Source organism: Malaya genurostris, chromosome 3 (genome assembly GCF_030247185.1).
Source record: "Malaya genurostris strain Urasoe2022 chromosome 3, Malgen_1.1, whole genome shotgun sequence".
NCBI lineage: Eukaryota > Metazoa > Arthropoda > Insecta > Diptera > Culicidae > Malaya > Malaya genurostris.
This window is the reverse complement of record NC_080572.1, coordinates 109,881,303-109,903,983: the sequence shown is the minus strand read 5'-3', so window position 1 is coordinate 109,903,983 and position 22,681 is coordinate 109,881,303. Positions and strand designations below refer to the sequence as shown.

General features: G+C 38.0%; 1 protein-coding gene across 10 annotated transcripts in view; it reads left to right on the top strand.

Moving 5' to 3' along the window:
- LOC131439673 (protein yippee-like) overlaps nucleotides 1-22,681 on the top strand; it is a 257,659-nt gene that overhangs the window by 220,028 nt on the left and 14,950 nt on the right. For 2 of the 10 annotated variants that reach the window (XM_058610980.1, XM_058610990.1), the window contains exon 1: nucleotides 15,459-15,583. The exons of 2 other annotated variants lie outside the window; for them this stretch is intronic. The gene's annotated coding sequence lies outside the window, so the exon portion shown is untranslated. 6 more of the 10 variants (XM_058610987.1, XM_058610985.1, XM_058610984.1 and 3 more) reach the window with 6 other exon arrangements.

The following is a 22,681-nucleotide window of genomic DNA, read 5'->3' as shown; positions in this document are numbered from 1 at the left end:
ACCTCACGCTCGTTCGTGAGAAAGTTACTACTGGTATCTCTGCACATTTCGGCTTGTGGCGTGTAGCCTCAACGTGAGCGGTTTCCCTTCTCATTGAACTTCCGTGTGCTATTTGCGCGGTACAGCTGTTCCATCGCTTCGCGATCTTGGTCTTCCTGGTGGCGCTTTTTCTTCCGGAGAACCGTGTTCTGTCTGTTCCGCGCCTTTCTGTATCGTTCCTCGTTCGCTCTAGTGCGGTGTTGTAGCATCCTCGCCCTTGGTGCATTCTTCTCTTCGACCAACTGCTGACATTCGCCGTCAAACCAGTCATTTCCTCGATTCGATAACCTCGAACCTAGAACGGTTGCAGCAGTCCTACTCACGGCGGACCTTATGTTCCTCCAGCCGTCTTCAAGAGTCGCCGCGCCAAGCTGCTCTTCCGTTGGTAGCACAAGCTCCAGTTGTTGCGCGTATTCCTCTGCAGTACGAATGCTACGTAGCTGCTCGAGATTTAGTCCCGGCGTTCTTGTGCGACGAGTATTGTGCACCGTCGATAGTTTTGAGCGCATACAAACCGCGATAAGGTAGTGGTCAGAATCAATATTGGCACTGCGGTAGGTGCGGACATTGATGATGTCGGAGAAGAATCGCCCGTCGATGAGAACGTGGTCGATTTGATTTTCCGTATGTTGATCAGGTGATCTCCAGGTGGCTTTGTGGATATCTTTGCCGGGGAAGAAGGTGCTTCGAACTACCATTCCTCGGGAGGCTGTAAAGTTTACACATCGTTGACCGTTGTCGTTTGTTACCGCGTGCAGGCTCTTCAGCCCGATCACGGGCCTATACATTGCCTCCCGGCCTACCTGAGCATTCATGTCGCCGATGACGAGATTGACATCCCGCCGTGGACAGCTGTCGTAGGTTCGTTCCAGCTGCGCGTAGAATGCTTCCTCCTCGTCATCGAGTCTCATCTCATGTGAGCAGTGCACGTTGATGATGCTGTAATTGAAGATACGCACATTCTATCACTGATTGGCTGCCACCCAATCACGCACTGGCGCATCTTGCCCACCACTACAAATCCCGTTCCTAGAACGTTGGTTGCGCCACAGCTCTCGTAGAAGGTAGCCACTCGATGCCCACTTTTCCACACCTTCTGTCCCGTCCAACAAAGTTCCTGCAGTGCTACGACATCGAAGCCGCGGATTTGAAGCTCATCATGCAGCATTCGGTCGTATCATAGGAAGCCAAGCGATTTGCAGTTCCATGTGCCAAGCTTCCAATCGTAGTCCTTTGTTCGTTGCGTAGGTATTTGCCGATTATCCCGAGTCGTATTTCTTTCTCGATCGTACGTAACATGTATTTTCCGGGCGGCTTGTTAGGCCTGCACCAACCTCCTGTCTCGCCGGAGGGCCATCGTGTCAGCACTGTTTGGAGTCCCACACTTACACAAGGACGGTAATCAGCCGCTCCTAACATGGAGAACAGACGCTGTTTCGAGCCGCCCCAACATGGGGAACAGACGCTCGGGTAGGCTCGCTCTCTGTAAAGAGAAGACAACCCCCCCCCCCTCCTTCCCTGTCAGCATACGACCAAGGTCCCACCGGGTTGGTTAGCCGATCTTTCCTATAGTTACTCGTACCCCAGCTGGCACCGCAGGGAGGTAGAGATAGGAGTTATTGGACAAGAGGTGTTAAGAACCACATTGGGGCCTGAGTTACGCATTGTCCAGTCATTTACCAACCCAAACCTCATATAATACTACCAAATTTCATCCGGGTATGACTTCCGGACCCGGAATTACAGGCTGATAAGTATAAAAAATTCATTTTCCGGAGCGTGTTTTTATACTACAGAAAATGAAAAACGTAAAAAACTCTTCTAAATTTTATCCAATACTGTTTCAATTTATAGGTTATGCTATTTGCTGACCAAATGAACCGATTTCAGCTATGCTGATTCTCAGTTCCCGGTTTTGGGAGTACCCGAAATAGTAGTCGAAATGTATTCCCAAATCCTTTATGAATCCCTTAGTTATATTAATGAAAACATGAGTTATATGAGAAAGGCATTATAGCACCACTGGGTGGATTAATACAGGTTTTGTATATTGCAAGTAAATGTATTATTTCATGCTCTCTTAAAAGCACCTCTGGTTGTGTAGTTCTAACTAATCGTGTAACAAAAAACTTCACATTGTGGATTCTATCTGTTTACAGAATCGGGAGAATGGCTCACAGCCCCAATCAGTTGAAATCCCATGTGCTCTGACCCAGAGACCCTCATACAATGCGGATTCGTTTTTCACGTGCCCGGTGAACCGAGTTGCAGAAGACACCACTGTATTATGCTTAAACATGGCCAACCGCCCTCCTGCACCACCGATCCGTTGTTGTTTTCGATCAGCTGAAAGAAAACGTGGCATTCAAGTGCTCATCCAAAACTGTGAATAGACTACCTTTTAAATTTTTTACGATGGCAGCTATCTCAACTACACTTTTCGCTTTTCTATATCAATGAGAAAACTTTTGTGACGATTTCCTTGAAAAAAAACTTAAACTATGGAGATCTTCCGTCATTTAAATATTCTGTGCTCAGATGAGATCACGTGAAAATTTCCGATGAATCGATTTGCTCAATTCGTCCCACTCACTTAAATTGCTCCACTTTCCTCTGTTGACATGTGTTGCCTGTTAGCAAACCGATGCCTCCATCCGTAGATTGCAAAATGATGCGATAAATTTTTACTGGAATAGTGTTAGAAATTCAAATGTCAAAAAATCAGTTTCATCAAACATCCGCCTCGACAGTCGTCGTCGTCGTCGTCGTCGAAGTGGACGCCAAAGTCGCCAAGGCAGCACGCGAAAGTGAAATGAATTGGCCGAGGAAACGGTTCCGAAAATAGACTCTGGGGAGCTGAACGCCGTCGTTTGTTTTGTAAACAAATCGTTTATTAATATATCCCACCGGTTTGACCTACGAGTAAATGTCTAGTATAGTGGCAGCGACTGTGCATGTTATAAGTGGCTCGCGTTGCTTCAATTTGCTAGTATATATTGCATAATAAATGATGACCTATAGCTGAAAAGTTCAGCTTTATCATATTTGTGTTTACCGCTGTAGGGAAATTATTATAGTGCAGTTATATTCTGTGGAAAAGGAAAGAGACGGCAAACGATGGGAAGCTCCGACTAATACCGATTGATCTTACGTTGTCTAGGGATTGGTTGTGCGATGTTTTTTGCATGTATTTTTTTCGACTCGTTTCGATTTCTCAGAAATGTTGTGCTGGAAATCCTGGGGAAATATACAAGTTGAATACTGAAAATGGAATTTGGAAAACTAACCGAAAAACAAACTGAATACAATAAATAACGTGTTTTTAATGTTTTTCGCATCTTTAATTTTGTTTCAAATTTATTGTTTAAACTGTAGTTCATCGAATTGTATGTCTAGATATCTCAACATTGTTGAAAGTTACAATGACTTGAAGAAAGTGCATGCATAAAATAGATCGAATCTGCAGTCTTAGCTTTCTTCCAAAAATTATTCTATAGTCGAATCGGGCTCTCTTTCCGTGAACATTTTTTTTGTGTGGTCAGTCACAAGTGCTGAATTTTCAGTCCTATCACTATGATATGATTTGATTATTACCATCAGGACATCATTTACTTTACAATTCTGTAATTTTTCGTAGGGTGAATTGTAAACCTACTCGTAATGTGTAGCTAATAAAGCTTATAAACTAATATAAAGAGCGAATCAATTGTATTTCATTTGTACTAAACGTGCAATATAAATGGTTTGCCATACCGAAGACGTGTACAAGGTTCATCTAAGTCGTAGAAAGTCTTCTATTTTGTTTGTTTGTTTTTCGCCTTTCTCATATAAAATAGCTCATGCAATCACTTTGAAAATCGCTTTTTGAACCATGAATCATATACCATTCGAATCAGTTCGTCGAGATTAGCAAAGGTCTGTATGTGTGTATATGTGTACGTATGTGTGTATGCATGTAAGATTTTTGTGCATTCAATTTTGTCAGTTAAACCGATATTCATGAACTTAGATTCAAATGAGAGGTCTTGTGGACTCAAACAAAGCTCCTGAATTTTGTTTAAATAGGATTTTTGGTTCCGGAATTGCGGGGATTTTTCAGGAAAACTTTTATTAGAATCTTGAATAAGAATAAAAATTTTTGTTTCGCTCTACATGACGTTATAAACACACTGTTGTTCCGGAACCGACGGTCGCATCCGAATAAAAGTCATTAGCAGTCTCTGAGACCATAAAACCATTCATTTGAGTCTAAATTTGTGAAAATCTATTCAGCCGATTCTGAGAAAATGAAGAGAGTTTCGAGAGTTTGAATTTTTGACCACTATTTCTAGGATTTCCGGAGCCGCAAACTGGGAACCGGCTTGGCTGTAATTGGTTCGTTTGACCAGTAACTAACAAAGCAAAGCCTTGGTATTACATTCTTGTAGTGGAATACCCAAAATCAGTGTATTTGGGCATCAACTAACCAAACCTGTTTAATTGAAGAAGCATATGCCCTTGAAAATGAAATTTTAATTCACATCAGCCTGTAATTCTGGAACCGGAAGTCAGTAGTCGTGAAATCGATAGGATTTTATGAGGTTGTAAGACCTTTCATTTGAACCGAAGCTTGTGTAAATTGGTTGAGTGACCTTTGCTAAAATCGAAAGCGCTTTTTTATTATTTTGCACATTTTTACTCCGAAATCGGCAGTTGGAATGAAATTCAATAGCAATAGCAGGGTGAAATTCAATAGCAGGGTATGGGACTATAGGTCCTTTCATTTGAATCACTTCACCCCGTTACTCCCGAACCAGAAGTTTGATCCAGGTAAAATTCAGTAACAATCTATTGGACCAAGAGACCTTCCATTTGAATCTTAGTTTGTGAAAATCGATCCAACCATCTCCGAGAAAATCGAGAGCACATTTTACATACACACAGATATTTTGCGTTCTCAATGAAATCAGTAGATTGGTATATGACTCTTGGCTTTCCGGACCTCGGACCTCGGTTCTAAAGTCGATTTTTACAGTGATTGCATGGTATTTCTATAAGAGAAAGGCAAAAATGAAAATGAATTTATTTTCGCAAACCGTCGATTAAGCGTGAAGATGCGAAAAACGGAAAAGTCTTCTAAATTTTGTTCAAAACTGTTAAGAAAATGGAAAGGTTATTCTTTTTTCTACCCAAATGAACTGTCTTGGTTTTTTCTGGATTAAATGAAAAGTTTTTTGAAGAATCCCCTAGTAAGATTTCTGAGTGCGTGAGTGAAATGAGAAAGGCATTATTACATTATTAGGTAAATTAAAACAGGTTTTGGTTTTACATTTCATCTTCGATTCATTAGTGCATAGCAGTTCATGTTGGACTGCCACGCCACTCTACAGTTCAACATAAACCGTTAAGCAGATGTTAAATTATAACTATATATTTTGGATTTTACCACCTTTTCTGCTGTTAATTGCGGGAGCTGCTTAACATCAGATTTCAAATATTGTTATGGCATCAAACCTGAGATGGTCGTGTTTCGGGTACAACTACCGGATTCGGATTCGAGTCGAGTACCGGAATCTTAGTGAAAAACAGGGAAAAATGTTACTAGCTCAAATATGAGTAACAGTTGTTAGCATCATATTTGTTGGATTGTTATTCAGTTTTAGAATAAGTATTCAACACTCGATGGCATAGTTTCAAGTTAACATCGGGAAAATTTTGAATAAAATTATTTAACATTCTTAGGAGCCTTCATGTTTTTAAGTTTACAAATATTTTATCTCAAAAAAAATTGTCGCCTGAAACTGGTTTCCGAGGGCCAGTATAGAATCTTAGAAAGATTTAGAATTTGGATTGATTTGTTTAGTGAATCTTAATTTAATTTTCATTTAAAGATCCTTAACTATTCCATAGTACGACCCCAAGAACGTTGATGTTAGTGTAGATTAAGGAGAATTGAGTTCAGTTTGAGCTTTTGGAACTGGTAGATCAATAATGTAATGACTTAACTTATGTATGGCTGTATCGATATTTTCCAAAACTATTTTAGGGTTTACATTGCTCTCGATATGAGATCTGTATCTCAGCCGATTAGATCTAAGTTGATAGAATATATAATAAACTGAACTAATCATTACCTAATTTGAAGTTCTGAATGTTATTAGTAGATGATCTGATTCAAAGTCAGTTCACGACAAATGTTACATTGATCTGCTAGAATCAGATCAATTGTAGAAGGATTTCTCATAGAAAATAAATTAGTTAGGACTATTTGTAAATAAAACTGACTAAAAACCAGCAGAGAGTTCCTCACGAAGAACTCATATTTTCTGATTACTTCACGAGATATGCCTAGCATTTAGAATCCTATAAATTTTGCTAAATTTTAAGTATATGTACATCAAATAATTTTAAATTGAATTTTATTACAAGAGAATATAAAATTTCGGTTTGATAGGACATTGTCAACAATTGATTACAATGAGAGCATGACAATTCATCTGAGGGTATTTGCATGCGAATTAATATAATTTAAACATCGTATGACAGCATGACAATTTGTTGTACCATGGCCGAAACCCCGGCAATGACAATATAAGTTCGCTGTGCTATGATGCCGTTTATAATTTTACCGCCGTACTGAGATTTTTACTTCCGGAAGGAATGAAGAAAGTTCTGTACAAAATGCTACGGTTACGTGTAACCCAAATCCCTAAATGAATATCAAAAGGCTTTATGTTTTTCTTATATGCACTAGTACTAATGAATATTTCTTATTCATACATCGAGATGCCCGTAAAGTACTTCAATCCTTTATTAGCGGGCCCATCATAATGTTCTTTTTTGGACATTGCATATCTGCATTAAAGCTTGAATTAAAGGAGTAATTAAAAAAACATAACAGATGCAATTTGAGCCTATTCTAAAAAACCGGAAATTTTTATCTCGCAAACCGGAAAAACCGGGAAATTGAAATCGGCAAATCGCTTGCCACCCTGAAGGTTATTGTCGGGTTCGGGTCGGGTACGGGTATAGTACACAGTTCGAAAAATTCTTGTGATTTTACATCTTATCAGATGCACATAAATGGAGCGTCAAATTTTACACAAATTTATATTCAAGAACATGTAAAATTGTGTGATTTGGAAATTACATGGCTTTAAAACGAAAGAAATAAAAATCAAAAGATCGACATCAACGACGCGACTTGAACCGACAAACATTGGATCACAAAGCACACCAGTTAGTCGACTGAGCCACAGAAGCACATATCTGCTTAGCTGGTAAATCGTGCATATAAATTCATAAGCGGCCCTTACACGATCATTAAAAGTGTCATTACTAAAAAGTAATGGCACTTTTAATGATCGTGTAAGGTCTACGAGTTCAGTAATGACACGAGTAATGATGGAATTCCGGATTTTCCATCATTACCAACATTATTTCTTCTTCTTATTTTTTGTGTGGAAGTGCTGAATATCTTCAGAACTATACGCGAAAAAATGACAAAGTGTAGATTTAAATTGTTAATATTTCATTAACCTAAACGTTTCAATGGCAAATCAAATTTATTTTCAGCTGAACGAAAATAAAAATATTGCTATTGCTATTGCTGGAGTAGTAACAAATACTCATCATTAATAATGAACGTGTAATGCTAAAAAGTAATGATGTACAGTAATGCAGTAATGACGAGCGTTTGAGCAGAAGTGTCATTACTTAGTAATGATACTTTTAATGATCGTGTAACGGCCGCTATACAGTCTTACTTGCTAGCCGAATGCAAATTACACTCGGAGCCAGTAAATTTCTGTACGAATGGAATAATGTGTCATTTGAGAGGTTCAGTAGTTATGAATTGTATCGTTTGAAGGATTATGTCACCTGTAAAATTCATAATTTCTTTCTGTGTATTTTTATTTTCGATCGGGTACTGGTCGAGTTCGGGTTTGAAAAAAAGCTTACCGACCTTCTCTACTTCGAACCTCTGCGCCGCGATGTGCTTTCGAGGGTTATCGTTATGAAAAAATTGCGTATTTAAACCTTTCATATAAATTTTTCTTTTCGATTCCCATTTCGAACACATTCGACACTTCAAAGCTCAGTAGTGTATCCGTTTCCTTCGGGACGTCACACAGTGGTTCGAATCAATAAAAACGTGGACATAAATCAGTAGCTGCCAAACCGTTCTTTTAATGCATATAGTTGCTTTTAAGAAATTATTTACAAATATATACCGCGTAATTTGATTCTATCCCTAATTGTTCATGGCCTACTTTGACAAAAAATATAACCATAACTTTTTTTTCTGAAGAGATAGAAATGTTTTTCTTTCGACAAACTTTTAGAACTATTAAAAATAATTTACTTTGTCAAATATACCAAAAGTGTAGGTCGCACCATTTCGGATATACAAAGCGTTTTTGTGGCAACCCCCTTAAAATCAATTTTTTATTCATAACTTGTTTCAAGTAATTTTTTTATGCGTATTTTTTTTATAATAATTGAGGAAAATAAAAAATCCCATATTTTTGTTGAAGGTAGTGCATAGGTTTGTTGTTTCCTGGCAAAGTTATACAACATTTTACCTTTTTGCCTTTCTCATATAGAAAGGTTATGCAATCACTGTGAAAACCGACTTTTGAACCGAGGCCAGGAGGGCCGAGTGTCATATACCATTCGACTCAGTTCGTCGAGTACGCAAAATGTCTGTGTGTGTGTGTGTGTGTGTGTGTGTGTGTGTGTGTGTGTGTGTGTGTGTGTGTGTGTGTGTGTGTGTGTGTGTGTGTGTGTGTGTGTGTGTGTGTGTGTGTGTGTGTGTGTGTGTGTGTGTGTGTGTGTGTGTGTGTGTGTGTGTGTGTGTGTGCGTATGTGTGTATGTAACGTTTTTTTGCACTAACTTTTCTCGGAGATGGCTGAACCGATTTCCATAAACTTAGATTCAAATGAAAGGTCTTGTGGTCCCATACAAAATTCCTGAATATTTTTTGAATCCGACTTCCGGTTCCGGAATTATGGGGTAAAATGTCCAAAAAATTGTGAAAATAAGTGCACTAACTTTTCTCAGAGATGGCTGAACCGATTTTCACAAACTTGGGTTCAAAGGAAAGGTCTTGTAGTCCCATACAAAATTCCTGAATATTGTTTTGATCTGACTTCCGGTTCCGGAGTTATGGGGTAAAATGTGCAAAAAAATGAAAATATGTTTTCTAGCTTTTCTCATAGATGGCGCGACCGATTTGCATAAACTTAGGTTCAAATGAAAGGTCCAGTGGTCCCATACGTAATTCCTGAATTTCATCTGGATCCGACTTCCGGATCCGGAAATATAGGGTAAAGTGTGTCAAAAATTGTATACCATCACTGAAAAGGACGAAAAACCGTAAAAAGTTTTCTAAATCGACCTCAAATCTTCTCCAATTAATATTTTTTTTATCAGCAGACGGTCAAACAAACCGATTTCGGTTATTGTTTTTAGGAATCGAAGAAAATTATTTTGAAGAATACCACAGTATTATATATGATAGTATGATTGATATGAGAAAGGCATCATTACACCACTAGGTGGATTAAAACAGGTTTTTACCTATCATGGGTTGTTAGAGCAGCAAAACTACAAAATGAGCAAAACTTTGATCTATTTATTCATCGAATCTAAAGAAAAGAATTTTTTAATGCGGTATCCCAATTTTACCAGAAAGATAGTAAAAAGTAGTGAATAACGGTACCGTAATAATACTCTCATAATAAATCGCGAAATTTCACAAAAAAGTACTACGAATTAATTCCAACATCTGATATGAACTTGATGGTTTTAGTGATTTTTCGAGAAAAATTGTAACATTATTGCATTGTCAATATAGTGCGAAAATGGCATGAAAACGGTACGATACTGTAAATTTCTGTTTACTTTGTGCTCTAAATGGCTGTTGATGTAATCGCCGTTGACCTTTTTGTGACTACGGGGTCTACTTCCTGGGCTATATTTATCCGGCTGAAAGTCGAACAGCTGTAATAAATTACGTTTTTGCTGCTGATAGATAGCAACCTCTTCCATTAGAGAACACCCGGGTCGACGCAATTCATAGGATTTTTTTTCTATGTCTCTTTCTTCTACACTCCACTTTCTTTTCAATAAACCTTGTTGCATGGAAAAGTAGCAAAAAGATGGATTTTCTCATGGACCCACCACAAAGGAAGTACTTCGACATGGTTAGTTCAGTAAGATAAACAGTGTGAAACTAAACGGGTCAAGGTTTAATCGTGAGGAAGAAGATTTTTTTTTGACTGAAGAATTCACTTTCCAACGGTCGTCTAGCCGTATTATGCATCGAATGTTTTGAGAATACCGAAAAATGTTTTTAATATGATGATGCTTCACAGGCATGCCAGGTCGAGTGGTAGGGAGAGTGCAGTGTACCAAACAATAACAATAATAATCTCGATCATAACGAAAGCTACGACGCAAAGCAATCAGCCGGTTCTTTGTTGTTATAATTTCACACCCGATTTCCACCTTTGGCGACGCACTACTCTGCAACGGACGAATGAAGTACAAGTGAAGATAAGATTGCATGAACCTACACAATGAGATAGAAGCTGCACACTAACAAACATTTGGAAATTGTTCACAAAATCTGCCTTCCACTGGCTTGGGGTGGTTCGTAATATTGCCTGGTTCATTTCGGTTTTGCGTGGGTTCTTGGGCGATGATAGGTTCGTTGTTTCATTGTTCGACCACGCGATGACTTGGTTCATTAGCAGTTGCATTACTTTACGGAGCTGCCTAACAATGTGCGAGACAAGGCTTTGACATCGCTTGATTCGTTGCGCTTGATAAAAAAATGGGCGGCAATAGAACTGTATTAACGGTGATCAGACTCGGGTTTCAGGGATCGAGTAGACTTTCTTTTTTCGTAACATGCTTATATGGATACTGTCAAGTTAGAGTCTCAACATTCTTACTAAGCCTACAGGAATTAAGGATGACCTGCACTGAACAGTGGTCCGAATCGAGCGAAACAAAAATATTTTTGCTACTAAATATTATTTTTTTTTGTGGTTTGTGTCTTCACAAAAGTTGTTTGTATTCAACTCACGCATCATTAGGGTGACATGTTAGTTAGAATTAGTTAGAATTCAGATTTAAATCCAAGAATTCTAACTAATTCTAACTTGATTAAAATTGTAACGCGAAAAATCTATTTTCGGCTGTAGTTTTCTTTCTTATCATTTTTCGAAAAAATGATGTATGAGACACTTATAGGGCACATTAGAAACCATCTTTTTGCTGTAGGTAGTATGTTTCTACGTTTTGGCGTTTAAGAGTTATATGACTTTTTAGGCGTTTAAGGGTTACATGACATTTTGTGAGGCAATACGAACACTAATTTAAAATAATTTGACGAAAAAACAATCATAACTTTTGAATGGTAGCTTATGTTGAAAAGCTTAGCTGAGCAAAATTGTGCTCAAGAATTAGCTCGAGAAATCTTTGGAATACAATTTTCCTCGTAAAACTGTCCATAAAAATGTTAGAACAAAAAAAGGTTTTACTTTCAAAGATCGATGTTACTCGATACCCCCGAGTACGCAAATGCGACATCACCACTATTATTGAAATTATCCTAGTTTTAAAAAAAATATTTATTAAAAATTAGAAAATGCCCTCGGCATCTTGGAGCTTAATCAGTGCGCCTTCAAAATCACACACTTCGAAAAAACCCTGTTATTTTACATCTTATTAGATGCACATAAATGGAGCGTCGCAATTCACGCAAATTTACGTAGAATAACATTTAATATTGTGTCCAAAATTCCATAACATGAAATTCATTTAAATAAAAAAAAATGAATATACTGATAGCGAGCGTCGCGACTTGAACCGAGAACCATTGGATCGTAAAGCACGTCTGTTAATCGACTGAGCCACAGAAGCCCACAACTGCTTGGCTGGTAAAAGGTGCATTTAAATTCATACAGTCGCACCTGCTAGCAGAATGCAAGTTACAGTCGAAACCAGTAAAATTCAAGCTAATCTAACATTAAGTCATTAAAAATGAAATTTTCCGTCATTTGACAAATGAGGTCTTTATGAATTACATCAAATGAGGGATTAAGTCACCTTAAAAATTCAGATTTTTTTGGTGTGTAGATTGTTCAAATTAAAAAAATATATGTATATATTTCGAGATTTGATTTCAAGATTCCAGAGCATTATTACTTTCTTTTTGGGATGATCACGCGTAGAGTGCATGTTAGAGCCGCTCGCTCTCGACTTTTAGATAAAGATACAGTGCTGCCTTTGTTTCATGTAGCGTGGGTGGTTCCACAGATTGTCATCACCCTAATTATGTTCATGCTATATCTAATCGATTATTCATTCAAAAGAAACTCAAAGTGTGCGAGCGAAAGCAGTTGTATGACGCAATTCACCATGCGATCAGTATGACCAATATTTGTTTACAAGAACCAGAGTTCCGTTCTGTATAATCCTTTATAGGTAAACGACCTCTATTTCGATATGGACAATCAACGACGAATCAGAGGTTCTTCTGGCGACAAATCCCATCCCTGAAATACCATTAGTTCAACGATTCGGAAGAAAATCAACAAACCCTGAGAACCCGTCTTCAATTTTAAAAAGCTTTTAAGCATCATTGAAATTTGGAAACGTAATCCTTATATGTTTTGGAGGAATAATGAATAATCCGTAGATTTGCGAAAAAATCCGTAGGATTTGTATCGCTAATAATCACTGAAATACGCTTGTACATTTATACATTTCCGTTTTTGTTGGTCGAACAGTAGTATACAAACTTCTTCCAATGACTTACATTATTGGTTCTGGGAATATAAAGACTGTCCCAGAAAGTATGGACGCAACCAAAAACCGATGCCATTTCGAAATGGTTCAGAATCTGTCAATTTTTATGGCTGCGTCCTGTTGTTTACACTCTTCTCTAACCACTTGTGCAGTTGTTTATTCGTGTTCATCAGTTTGTTTCGAAATGCGTGGACTTTCAGCAGAACAACGTCGAAACATTGTGTACAAATGGTGCACAGAACGCGGACTGTCATTGAGAAAGATAGCAAAAATGGAAGGAGTAAGTGAAAAAGCCGTGCGAAATGCAATCAGGAAGTTCGGTGAGGATAACACCTTTGAGGATAAACCGAAAACGGGTCGGAAAAATGGTCCTGCTGACCCTCAGTTGGATAAACGTATACTGAAGGCGTTCGAGCAAAAGAAGGAGGTCTCAGTTCGGGATGTGGCTAAAAAAGTGGGCACTTCGAAGTCAAATGTTCTTCGTGCTAAACAACGTTTGAATCTTCGAACCTATAAGAAGCAGAAATAGCCAAAACGTAGTCCGAAACAAGAAGCATCGATCAGGCCGAGGGTTCGAAAGCTGTACAATACTATTCTTGCTGGAAATTTGAACTGCATTATCATGGACGACGAAACCTACGTGAAACTCGATTAAAAATCCTTGCCGGGACCACAATATTATACAGTGCAAGAAGGGCAAGTATTAAACCAGTCCCAGACATCGATTGAAGTCGGAAGCTATGGTCTGGCAAGCAATTTGTAGCTGCGGTAAGATTTCGAAACCCTTCATCACCACTGCTTCAATGAACAGCGAAATATACATCAAGGAATGTTTACAAAAACGACTTCTACCCATGATTCGAAGCCACAAGGATCCTGTTGTCTTCTGGCCAGATCTTGCTTCTTGCCACTACTCGAAATCAACGGTAGAACTTTCGTCCCAAAAGACATGAATTCACACAATTGCCCACAACTTCGACCAATTGAGGAATTTTGAGCATTAACGAAGGCACATCTTAGGAAACATGTGTCGGCAGCCGAAACCATTCAACAGTTCGAAAAAGATTGGAAAAAAGTGTCAAAACTTGTCGCCAAGAAGTCTGTACGAAATTGAATGAGGAACGTTCGCAAGAAGGTGCGCCAGCTAGTCTACAATGGCTAATATTATCAGTATATCGAATAAAATTTGAATATCTAACACTTGTGAATTATTTACAGCGAAATCAAAGTGCGTCCATACTTTCTGGGATAGTCTTTAATTGCATAAGTGACAAAACCAACTAACCGGACTCTTTTCTATGCGCTCAATTTTCTCAAGTGACACCAACAATCTTAGGTTGGTTTGAAAGCTACTACTGCGTCATTGATTAAAATCGGAAATCAGCATATCCGGTTCCGGAGATAGAATCGTATAAGTGACATAACCGTCAAAACGTATTTGTTTTCTACACGTTTAATTTTCTCGGAGTATTATTTTGCATTCAGAAATGTTACAGAAAACGCGATATACGAAAATTTGAATCAATCCGGGAAATTTTGGAATATGTTTAAAACTGTTTTTCGTTTCAAATAATACGATGTTCTGTCATCACTAGCATGTGCAACGGAAAAACTCAGTTGATATGCGAAGGTTACCGGAGGACGAACGAATCTTTTGTGTCATTTCGATTTGGCTGCCAATGTTTTGCGATCATGTATAAGCGAAGAGTGTGTAAAACAGATGGGTTGTGATTCTTCTGGCTTGGACAAGTTTTTTAGTGGCATCCGGGTTTAGTGCTGTTAGAAAAAAAATGCATTTCAAGTAATAATGCTTTCAAATATATCAATTCTCATGCCATGAGTGGCAAACAACGTATAGAAATAGTAGTTTATTGTTGTTCACTTCAAGCTAGTAGCTGTGTGATTAGTGAACTTACTTATTACTTATTACTTATTGCATCGAACTACCAGACGGTATTATGTCATGTAAACAAGCTGCAAAACTAAATCGACCACCCTAAACCGTCTTCTCACACGCATAAATATCGACAGTACACAGACGTTTTGATTGTGTTTTTTTTCTATGCTCTCTGACTTGCACGACAACATCTGCCGTAGACCTATATGTAATGTATTGTACGAGGTTGTGGCACAACACCTACAACCGATAATGCTTCCGTACACTTTGCCGCCTCTGGTCTGTGTTAGCTAGCAAACAATCAACGATGGTGTTGTGTTTGGTTCGCAAAAATGGACGTGAACCTCGCCAGGAAAACCCATCCGAGTAACGAGTAAAGACGCAACGGGGAAAACAACACCACCGCAGTCGCAGCCGCCACCCGCAGACCGTTGTTTGACTAAAACAAACCGGCCGAGATACCAACCGATCGGACCAACAGCTTTCATATCAAAGCCAGCTGTTGCCGTAAACAGACCGCGTATTATTGTTGCTCCTCACGAAGCCAGCCAGCATCAAACACAACCGTTCTATTTTTGTTTACATTTTGTGGCTGCTCCCCTCGATGCCGTTGGATTGGTTTGGTCGTGGTTGCTAATGTTGTTGTGAGTGCGCTGTCGAAGATTTGATAGAGACGGCGTAAGGGTTCGCGGTGTGTTCTTGGCCAACCCGTCGGTTAGTATGCGCCAAGAGTTGCGCGAGAAAGCATTTGTTCTTCACAAAGCGAAGTGAAATAAAGGGAGCTCGCCAGAGCTAGAAGCTGTATTTTGCACTAATTGAGCAGGATTTTCCCTCCGAAGTATGTGGTTAGTTGAAAGTGTTACACGTTTTGTTGTCTATCGTCGAACAGGAAGACAACGACGCGTTGTAATTTATCTACGGATTTAGTGAATCAGTTAGCGAATGTGGAGCAAAACGTCACAATCTAGTGCGCCGTGGTTTCGGTCTCAAAGCAGAGTTGGTGCGTAGTTTGTGCTTGTGAAGTCGATTTTGGCGTTTCTCGATAACTGTTGTTTCCTCGGGCAGGAAGTGCAAAACAGCGAAGATCCAAATTCAGCGGAACACAAATGTGGTGAACCGCCGTCCAGTAGTAAGACGAAATACAATATAAGTGTACAGAAGTAATGAACCGTTAAGTCACTGCCCGTGCCAAGTGTCGTGCTTTTGTTTTGTTGTATACAACAACGCGCAGACAGCACCACCGTCTCAGGCTACTTTCTGCGGTGAAAGTTTCGGATAATGGGATTTGGATTTTGCGCCTGATGGGTTTCAATTTCCTGTGATGCAAAGAAGGTGCTAGGTTTATTGTTGTGTTTTTTTTTGTTTTTCGATGTCATGCTAAGACTCTAGATACGCAGTTAATGACTTTTGCGTTTCCTATGATTTACGCATGATGCGGTCCTTTGTGACGAAATGCTGGGAGCTGTGACTTTTTATCGTCAACAGTTGCACAGATTGCGATATGTTTCGGTTGGCACCCCAGGTTTGTAGATTCATTGATTCGAACAGTATTCGTTGTCCTGAGCTCCAGCAGTAAAGCGATAATTCGAAACCACTGGAATTACTGACTGTCTCAAGAGCAGGGTAATGATTTTGTTATCAATTTTGCGGAACTTTTCGCTTTCAGGTGGATCATAAATTTATTTAATTCTATTGTATTTCACTAGAATGCAATACATCTTACGTTTTAGATGTCTCGTTACTCTACCTCAAAATAACAGGAACTTGTTAAGTTAAATTTAATTTCTACACCAACATAGAAAAAGTATTGATGTGGCGATCAAAAATGGATTGAACCATAATGTGTGTTATTCAGTTGAACTTTCTACTCAAAAATCTAATCATGTCATACATTCAGTCTGAGTTACTTGTATGGAAGACTTTCTCATTTTTCACCAAAATCATTCTCATTATTTACCTGTTCTTTTGATTTTCCCAGGTTTTGCTTCACAATGTCCCTAAATGTTTCTATAGGAAGATATTCTGAGCTGTTCGGAGGATTGTAGTCCTTTGATAGAAAGATGCCAATTGAGCATGACGCTTAGAATTGCATGAAACGTCGAGATTTAGTGTCATCTCGAAAAAATTTTTTTTTGAAAAAATCAACTTTTTGTGATTTTAAAATATCAAAATTTCCCAGAAAGTTGATTTTTCCAAAAAAATTTTTTTTTAGATGCCACTAAATCTCGACGTTTCATGCAGTTTGGAGACTTTTGGCATCAAAAAAATTTTCGATTTTGGAAATTTCATGTGCTCCCCCATATGATGCTTTTTCAAGATTGAAAATTTTCAAAACTTTACCGCCGAGCAGCACCCCTTACGCATGTCCGATATAGCTCAAATTTTGCATGAGGGCTGTATATATATATATATATATATATATATATATATATATATATATATATATATATATATATATATATATATATATATATATATATATATATACATATATATATATATATATATATATATATATATATATATATATATATATATATATATATATATATATATATATATATATATATATATATATATATATATATATATATATATACATATATACATATATATACATATATACATACATATATATATATATATATATATATATATATATATATATATATATATATATATATATATATATATATATATATATATATATATATATATATAAGAGCGGTAAAAAACAACACGTTTTGTCGGTTACGTCATTTATACCATCATATCTCCGGAACCAAAAGTCACAGCCATTTGATATTCAAACTTGATCAATGGTCCGACAATAGCTTTCAAACGAGTCTAAGTTTGTTAAAATAGGTTCAGCCATCTCTGAGAAAATTGAACGGTAAAAATATCTTCCAAAAGTGCACACACATGCACACATTTTCCGATCTCGTCGAACTGAGTCGAATGGTATATAACACTATGGGTCTCCGAGGCTCCGTTCGAAAGTCGTTTTTTCAGCAATACTAATACATTTCTATAGAGAAAGGCAAAAACTCGAAAAAAAAGGGTATTCGGGTTCGAATACCAGAAATCCGACCAAATTGTTGAACCCGAACCTGACCAGTTTAGTGTAGACCACATGGCTTGCTAGCATTGGTAACCAAAAGTTTCTAAACAGTTCAGTATGACGATATGTAAAATAAGCATGCTTTGACTCAATGCCAAGTAGTTCGAAGGGTGTGACGAAAGTAACCACGAGGTTTTTACAGGGTCCGCCATTTAACTTTTTTTTTATCTAGCGGTTATTTCGACATTGGTAACCTTAATGTCACTTCTCATTTGACAGAAACTCAGTTTTATCCTTCCGCTGAACGAAAATGGTTGTGTATACGCTTGAGGAAGGCGTGAAAATAGTGCAGTTTTACTTTGAAAATCATGGTAATGTTGCGGAATGTGCGCGAAAATTACGTATGAAAATGGGAAGAAAAGAGGCGCGTTTTCTTTTGAAAATATTGAAAGAAACTGGCACTATTATTGACGAACCAATGCTTGATAAGCCCAAAACAGTCCGCACAACCGAGAATATCGCTGCTGTTGCCGAGAGTGTGCGTGAGACGCCAGGAGCATCAGTGAAGCATCGATCTCAACAATTGAACATTTCGGAGACATCGCTGAGACGAATTTGGCATAAAGACCTTGGTATGACACCGTACAAAGTTCAATTGGTTCAGGAGTTGAAGCCACGAGACCACGTTAGGAGTTGAAGCCACGAGACAGCGTTATCGCTTCGCCAACTGGGTTTGCGATCAGCTTGAATAAGACACCGATTTTTACCAAAAAATCATCTTCTCGGATGAGGCTCATTTTCATCTCTGCGGGTATGTTAATAAGCAAAATTGTCGCATCTGGGGGACGGAAAACACGCACGTTATCATGGAGAAGCCGAGGCATCCTCAGAAAGTTGGTGCGGATTTTGGTCTGGCGGCATCATTGGGCTATCTTGATGTGGAACACATCTTTATTTTCTATATAGGGGTGCAAATCAGAAACTCAAGAAAAACTACACGTAGAAATGTGGTCAGGTTTTAAACACTTACAGCTCAGTCTATTTTGTATCAATTATGATTATTATTTCATCATTTGATAGGACAAATTTCTACGTTTCGATTTGAATGTATCAAGCCACGTATTTTCAATTATACATGATTGAAATTTTGATTAGTAGCGAGCAGTGTCTTATTTGGCTGCTAAAAATCTTTGGCATACCGGATTTCCCTGCCATAGACGACGGTTTTGAAGGAGTAAGCGATGTATCAAAGAGAGAGCATCGCTCTGATTGGTCAATCGATGCAAAAGCGAAGCTGCTGGAAGCACGCGAATCTATAAATAGAAGCGAAATTAAAGCTAACGCTTCAGTCCTTCTCGTAGCAAGCTAGAGGTAGGTTGCTGCTAGACAGCAAGAGAGAAACGCCATAAAAACGATTTGGAGCTTTAAAAGCTCGCTGTGCGTATTACATTTCTCTCCATACTCTCTCGTAAAAAGACTCACGATGTGGCCGGGTGGCCAAGAAAGTTTTGATATTTTCGGTTACAAGTTTGATTACATCACATAAAATCCAATAAAGCTACCGCCTGTTTGGCAGCCTTGCTGAGCCGATTCTATTCCTCTCTCATGTTTCGTTACGTTACCAGGGAACTAAAATGGCGCCACCATAGAAATCGACTTACCTTTACAAAATAATTTTCCCTTCACTTTTATCGCGACAACATATATGTTTTTATGCACTAATCGCATCTAAATGAAATTATCTAGACATTGTCGGGATAGATTTTTGATTCATGCTTTTGAAGGCGAGATATTCAGTGAACAATTTGAAAGACGGCGTTTTCAGCTATGCAATTCTTCCTTCAGAAAAAGACTTTCCCGACCGCTAAAGTCAAACAATCATTCTGAAATTTTCACAGAATAATCTAAACTAATCTTCTACGAGATTGTCAGTTGGGTTTTTTGATATTCGTCACCGTTTCTAAGAAAATCAGATTTGAAGCGTGAAAATAGCCCTTTTAAACGCTCTAAAACACACTGGCCTCAGCCCTTAATTGGTATGCTCTGATCTTGTGTCATGCAAGCTCGGAATTCCATGTTATGTCATTTCCCCATGAGAAATTGACAACTACCCCTGGATAAATTTTGAATGCTTAAGATTAATTTCTAATTTTTATTAGATGATCTCGATTGATAATGAGAAATAGTTTATCGCTTCAACCGAAATCGCAGAATGGCAGAGAAACTTAACGCTAAAAAAACTGGTTCGGATTAATTGAACTTTTTGATTGTAGATCAAGTTTTGGTTGCCTTGTTCCACATCAATGGCTCGAACAACCCCATGGGGCTGATCCTTGTAGTTTTTTACATTTCGAACGCCGATTTCTTCACTTTTTGGATGAAAAAATACGACGTTTTCACTTTTTCAGTTACATGTGGGATGGAAAGCCTAGATGCCGTGTGGAATCCGGCGACCAAAAACAGTTCCACAGGGTTTCTGCTTCCATGGCGTAAAAGGATGTAATTGCAGGAGTTTCTTCAGATTTTTTCAACGTTTCACATCTGATTACTTTATTTTACTGAATTATCTCTTCATTCAACTTATCCATTTCCGGATAGCTTCGGAGAAAAGCTTTATTTGTTATTTTTTCGTTTTCCATGTTATTGTTTATCTTTCAAGATGTAAATTGAATGATAAAATCAAATCTGATAAACAAAAGTCGGAATCTTCTTAACCAAATTCAGTCCGCATCGGTTTCAAGTACTGTAAAACTGTACGTAAAGGCGTGAATTGGTACGCCTCTCGCGCGTCATTAGTACGCCTCTCGTTTTGGAAATCGAAAATCTTTCACAATGGTTTGTTTACACTTCTAGGGGCGGCAATTTCGATGAAATATTTGGTGGAGGGGTGCACAAAAAATTATTAAATATATAAAGCATTTTTATAAAGGAAGTTAGAGCAAATAAAAAGCAACCAAGTAAAAATCACAAACATTTTCCCTACTATTCCAGTAATAATAAATATTCGAAAGTAGTACAGTATAGCACATTTCACATTATAGTATAATCGTTTAAAATTTTTAGTAACTTAGTTAAGAAATGTGAAGGATTTCGGCGACGAACTACGGGGATAACAGAAAAAAAGTTTTATATCATAAGATGTTCCTAGCAAATTCTCTAATAATTATTCCAGTTGCCAAAATTATGGGGGGGACATGCCCCCCTATCTAATCTTTTGGGGGGAGGGGGGGGGGGGCAAAAAGGGCTTTGCCCCTCCCATAGTTGCCGCGTCTAAAGAGAGCCACCGTTGCCATTTTGATCAAAGTAGTCGATCGTGTTCAGAAATAACGGCAAATCGAATTCGAAACATGAAACAATGTTTTACCCAAATCTCTGTAAAACCCGGAGTAGCCAATGGTAACAGTCATTTTGGCCACATTCTATAATTGCGCCTACTTTGCGTGCGAATAGCTGAGATTTTCCAAATGCGCGCGCAAAATTCTGACGCATTGCTACTCTTGTTTCCATGCCACAACCAAACAACCGCGACGCAAATATCAAAATTTAACAGTATGCATGGTGCTTGTGTTGAAGGTTGAAGGTGGCATAGAGTGATCTAAGTACTTACGTCAGCTTGTAATTGGAACGTGATCAATTTAATTAGAACAAAAACTTTTGGGTCACACATATAAACTTTTAAAATTTAAACGCAATGCTGGAAGTTTACACAATCTCCATACTTCGGTCAATGACACACTGAAGATTGGAGACCAGCAGGAATTCTACGCACATTTAGAATTGTCTCAGAAGAACTTTATTTCGAGATTTGACAATATCTTAATTCCTGTTTGTTAATGTGTGGAGTTATGTTTTAAGGAATCTATTAAGCACCTATGAAAAATACACAGTTTTGACAACATATTAATGCGTTACCCAACGGAAAAGCAGACTGCAAAACATGACTGATAAAATAAAAATAACGAAATACGAATCCTGCCGACATAAATTTTCAAAGACAGTTCATAATTCGCAACCTTTTCCAATTCGGGTCTAATCGTTCTGCCAATTGAATTACTCTGGATGCGATGAAACACAAATCAGAGGACTTTCCGGTAAAAAAAATCTCATCAGTATTGTTGTTAACAACTCAAAACATTTAATCCACATTGTTGGCTGTTTTGTTAACTTTATATTGTATTTGACAGGCCGTTTGTTCGTTTGAAATGATGCTGTTAAAAATGTTTCACTTTGGTTTTGGGTACTATATTCTCTTCTATTTTCCAACTGGGCAATGATATGTGAGATTTTCTTGTGTCTCTTTTGCTGTCTATTTTTCTTACCCAATGTTTGCTGGACAGGATCTTGAACTAACAAGTTTGTTTTTATAGATGGTCGGATCTCGGATATTTGTTCCAGATCCGACTGGTCGGTTCAGGCTGGGTACAGGTGACGATTTGTTCAAAAATTTGATCGGGTTTCAGTAAAAGCTTTTTTTTTGATCGGGCACGGGTCGGGCTCGGTTTTAATAAATTGCTTACCCGATCATCTTAAAATAACAAAGCTTTGTAGGATTATAAAGAACACAATTCTTTTCGCACATTTTTCTCTATATTTAAAATTCAAGTGAATTTGTTGGGCAGTAGAAAGAATAATATATCCAAAAATTCAACCAGAAAATTTTGGAAACCACAAATCTACGTAGACATGGGACAAACCTCCGCCTTTCTAGACTTTCACGACATACTTCCTTTCCCACAATGTGTCTACGTAGTTGAAGAATGATCCCATAAATAAACTCACAATATAAGCACAGACTAACAGACATGACAGTATGAGTAAATTCTTATAAGAACAATTTTTCGTGATGCACTAATTCCACCTATATTTTACTGCGCGAACTATT